Raw genomic sequence first — 4,967 nt, forward strand, 5'->3', positions numbered from 1 at the left:
AATCTCATATTTAACCATATCAGTTTGTAATATTTTACTTGTAGACACATCTGCTTGCGTCTGTACAAATATCCTGTTTGTTCATGCCTGTGCTTGTCCACTGTATCTGTGTATCTTTGTTTTTTGTGTAGAACTTGAGGCCAGAGAGCCAGCAATTAAAAGGACTGGGACATCTAAAGGCTTAGAGGCACAGACCCAGCACACATGCTGGCAGTCAATTGGCAAGCCGGGGGAGGTGAAATTGGAGAGAGAAAGAGCGGAGAGGAGATGAGAGAGGGAAGAGGGAGGAGGGCAGGGTGAGTGCATGTGGGAGAGAAGGGGAGAACCAGAGAAAAGAGGGCGGGCTCAGACTCAGGCAGCAGCGCACACACCCTCTCCTAGCCTTCAGTCTGGTCTAGGCGTGCAAGAGGCAGCATGTGTGAGTATATGCTGTAATGTGTGAGTGTGTGTGTGTGTGTGTGTGTGTGTGTATAGAGCTGAACGCTGCGCTGGAATCCGGGAGAGACGTCTCTCATTGATGCAAGGATTCCCCTGTTTGCAACTGGAGAGGACACGTGCTGACTGTTTTAACCAACACAGGGAATTAACTGTTACACATACAGGAAACACTGGGAGCTTAAGTTGAAGGTAAAGAGATACATTTCTTGTTTTGAGGATGTTTTGGGAGCTTTGTGAGTAACAGAAACAGAGAGATAGAGTGGCTTGGGTGTAAGATAACTGGCTTCATGTTGTGTGTGTGTGTTTAGATGATTAGTTAACCATTTGGATCAATTTTAACCTTGTGTGTGTGAGAGACAAAAGGTGGTGAAGTTACAGTGAGGAGTCCAAATTAGCTTTTTGATGTACATGTTCCATGTGCTGTGTGTGTGTGTGTGTGTGTGCGCTTGTTAATGTCTGTATACCCTTGTGTTTTATAGGATGCCTTGCTTTCTTTCACAATGTATCTCTGTGTGAGTGTGACTTCTCGTTTTTGCTAGTACAGTATACTACTGTTTGGTGGTGGTGGCTCTTGATGGGTCTCCCCCCCCCCTCTCACACACACACACACACAATCATATATATTAAATATAAATACGAGAGAACTACAAGAAACAAAACCTTCTACACATTTTAGCCATCCTGCATGGATCAGTGTGTGTGAGTTTTGACGAAGAGTTTATTAATCATTAATGTTCTCACTGGGACATTGCTTAGTTTCCTACTCCTCCTAATGTGGCGATAACAAAATACCTTAACAGCCCTCTGGACTGGCAGCACCTGACATTTCCCTGCCATTGTACAAACTGCATAGCTCAAAGGGCAAACATTGTAATGCATGCTATAGCAGTGCGTATTTGATTGTGTGCTTTTATGTAAGAAGTACGGGAGAGAGGCGGGACTCGCAGTAGTTGTCAAAAGCTTGTTAGACAGCCACAGCACTCTAAAATGAAAGTGGTCAAAAGCAAGTCAGTTCTCAAAATTTCTGGTTATGCCATCAAAGGATCATACATGGATTTGGATCTGATAAAGACATTAACCTACTTTGTGTGTGTGCACTGTGTTGCGTGGAGGATAAAAGAGTAGAAACAGCTGAAGAGCAGAATGGAGGAGGACTAGACAGACAAAGAGGGGGACCTACTGTACGAGCTACTGAAAGTCTTAAGGGAACAGCAGTTAAAAAGCAGTGTGGTGCTGAAGACTTGGCAAAGAGCGACAGTAGCTAGCAAGACAGAATGAGAGAGAGAGAGAGAGAGAGAGAAGAAGAGAGGGGATAAGGGGCAAGTTGAGGGTTAGTGGAGATACAAAAACAAAGGAGAGTCTGCAAATGTACAATTTTACCTCCTACTAAACACTTCAGATGTATTTACCATCTGTCACTCAAACATGTGGGCGTTAGTAAGGTGTCAGCTGTGCAAAGGGTCATCTTTAGGCATCCAGACAGTCCAAGAGTTATAAGGGGGTCAAAGGGCACCGAGTCTCTGCTGTCAGTTTTCCTCCCTCACTTTCATGATTCTTCTCCAGAGAAGAAAACAGTCTTCTTGGGTATTTGGTTTGATTGGATTGAAAGTGAGTGCAGATACTGATATCAGGACCTTATGATTGACGTGTATTTACAGTGTATGGTTTAATATTGCTGTGGTTTTTGACAAGCTGATAAAACATTACAAGAAGACCAAGTCATTTGGTAAATTACTTAATTTATATAGCAATTAGCCCCTCATTCACCTATTCACACCCACGCACTCACTACCGCGCAAGGGGCTGGCCTAACCATCGGGAGCAATTTGGCTGGGGATCGAACCGCCAACCCTGTGATCAGTGAACAACCCGCTCTACCTCCTGACCCACCGCTGTTATAACTTAGTTATTCACTAACCTATTACTTCAATTGAATACTAATGTGTTAATGAATTTAAGAATACACACACTCAGATCTTTCCCAGAACCCTGATACGGTGGTAAATCCTAAAGATACTCAGCCTTATCACCGAGATTTAAAATGCTAGTAAATACTATTAGTGTTTGTTTTGATTTTGAGAAGAATAAGAATTCTAAGTAATCTCTTTCACTCTCCCTTTCTTGTTATCTTTTCTTCGTATTATTGTGCTCGCTACAATTCACTGCTTCAGTTGCTGCCATGAGGAAGTTGAATATTGGCAGGGTGTTTTGAGGAAGTGATCCATGAAAGGATTTATAGTGGCAGATAAAAACGGGTGCGTGTGTGCGTGCACGCAAACGTGCACACTTTTTTTTTTTTTTTTCAAAATTGACAAAGACTTTTGCGAAAGCCTGGGGCTATGAAAGAGGGGGGGGGGAGCCATTATCTCAGACACTGTTACACACTGCTCATCCAGGTTTATGTGTGTGTCCATTTACTACGTGTGCAAGTGTGTGTTCAAGATAAATATGTGTGTGCATCCACAGAACCATGTGCTCTGTCTGTGTACAGTAAGCTAATATAGTGTGTGAGCGTGAAGGGGGGATGGGGCTCCGGTAAGTGAGCCCCTGTGGGTGTGGGAGAGTGTTTGTATTGTGTGTACACGTGTGTGTGTGTATGGACGTGTACATACTGACCCAGATTGATACACAGCTCATGCTAAGTCAGCTCACCTATAGGGCAGATATAGGTAGGCGTATCCTCTTTTACACACATCCAGTCTCACATAAAACACCCACACTGAAGATTTAGTTTTGTCTTGTAAGAGGACACTGCATTCACGTACATTCATGCACCTAACTGAAACCAGAACCACTACACAAGTACTATAACTCCAATCCTTACCTTAGACAGCCTTAGTATCTATTCTATAAATACAATTATCATAAATCCACATGTGAAGCTCATAAATCCCTCCATGCATCAAATAATGCATTAATAACTGTAAATAATACAAGTAATCATCATCAACATGACCATCATCATCATCAACAACATGGAACTGAAGCTTCCTGCAAATACTCTCACATCTCTATCCTCTACAGTGAAAATGACTCCTGTGACCTTGTGGCCTAGCAGACAAACACCCTCTCTTTATGATCACAGATACAGTACGCAAGATGCAGTTTGATGAGCATGTGGCGGGCATGATAAAGGGATGATGCAATTAACATGAAAGGGATGATCTCCGTTTCTCTCTCATCTTTGTCCGCCTGCCTCTCTCATTTCATAACCGTTGCTAGAAGACGCTTCATCCCTCTTCCTCAGTGGTCCACTTATTTCTGCTGTTGAGCAAATATAGGGCTTATGCGGCCCCCGGAGCCCATCTCCCCACATGCAATCAAGCTGTTTAAATGTTTGTGTTTGACTGTGTGCCTGTGGGTTCTCTGCGTGTCTGTCTCTTACTCTCGCAGTTCTCTGCCGCTGTCACTTGCCACCCTGTATAGAAGACAGATATTGTTGAAGTCTGTTTTGGGAAAACCAAGACAAAACTGACAGCTGAGGGTGGAGAGACACAAAATGTTTTTTTTCTCTTCTTTGGTTTCACAGATTGTGTCTAATTAAGGTGCCGGTTCAGTCATGGTTGCATTCAATAGCAGGGGGAATCCCTTTGCAGTGTAGCTGATATAATAAGGCAATGGTTTCCAAGCTGGGGGTCGGGACCCTCCCCAAGGGCGGACAGTATAAATCTGAGAGGTTGTGCGATGACTTACAGAACTGGAAATCAGGAAAAAAACATTTATGCCACAAAATTACATTTACTTTTTCTGCTGTTCCCCCCTATCCTTTTTGTTTGCGAATGATAATAATTTAACCTCTTTAGGCCTCTAAAAACTATTCAAATACTCTTTGGTGGACCTGATCTTAAACAATGCTACAGGTGATGATGTGTGTGTCATCCCTGGTCTAGGCCTTTCGCATGAGCTTTTGAAAATATGAGAAATTGTGCAAGACAATAGAGGCTGAATGAGTCAGTGTGAACATTAAGTCACACTGACGTGTTTGCTTATTTGCGTCCGTTTGTAATGTCACTCGTCTGGTTGAGCAGGACTACGGGAGTTGTTAGCTGGGGGGATGGGGGGTGCGCAACATCAGGTGAAGAACATTTGTTCTGTGCCAGACCCCTCAACATCAACCCCCCGATGAGAAGAAGAAGAAGATGCAAAAGGAGTGGAAGAAGCAGAAGGGGATGCCTCTAATTTGTGAAGGGGTCCAGGCGGGGGAGGGGTGTCGAAGAGCTGACATGAGCTGGCATGTGCCCTCTTTCATTTCCTATCTTTTGTCTGTTCTGTGTCTGCTGATGAATTGGGAGTTTCTTCCTTCCTTCCTTCCTTCGTTCCCTCCCTATTTCTCCCTCTCTTTCTTTCTTGATCTCTTTTTTTCTTTGTCTCTCTCTTTCTGCCTCTTGCTCCATCATCCCTCCTTCCTTCCTCTCTCAGTGTGACAGCATTGCCATCCCTGTCATGTCTGCCCATTATCTCTGATCAGTGTTGCGTTCCAGCCCACACATCGTCTCTAGCTGCCAACTGATGGTGTGTGTGTGTGTGTG

At 43.8% G+C, this 4,967-nt stretch overlaps 1 protein-coding gene across 1 annotated transcript in view; it reads left to right on the forward strand.

Annotated features, from left to right (window-relative positions):
- Positions 1-402: 402 nt before the first annotated feature.
- Positions 403-4,967, forward strand: part of tiam1a (TIAM Rac1 associated GEF 1a) — a 54,171-nt gene continuing 49,606 nt past the window's right edge. Inside the window, exon 1 of the mRNA XM_035667017.1 lies at positions 403-627. The gene's annotated coding sequence lies outside the window, so the exon portion shown is untranslated. The remainder of the gene's footprint in view (positions 628-4,967) is intronic.

This window comes from Morone saxatilis, unplaced genomic scaffold (assembly GCF_004916995.1).
Source record: "Morone saxatilis isolate NCDOM2014 unplaced genomic scaffold, NCSU_SB_2.0 Contig20, whole genome shotgun sequence".
Taxonomy (NCBI): Eukaryota; Metazoa; Chordata; class Actinopteri; family Moronidae; genus Morone; species Morone saxatilis.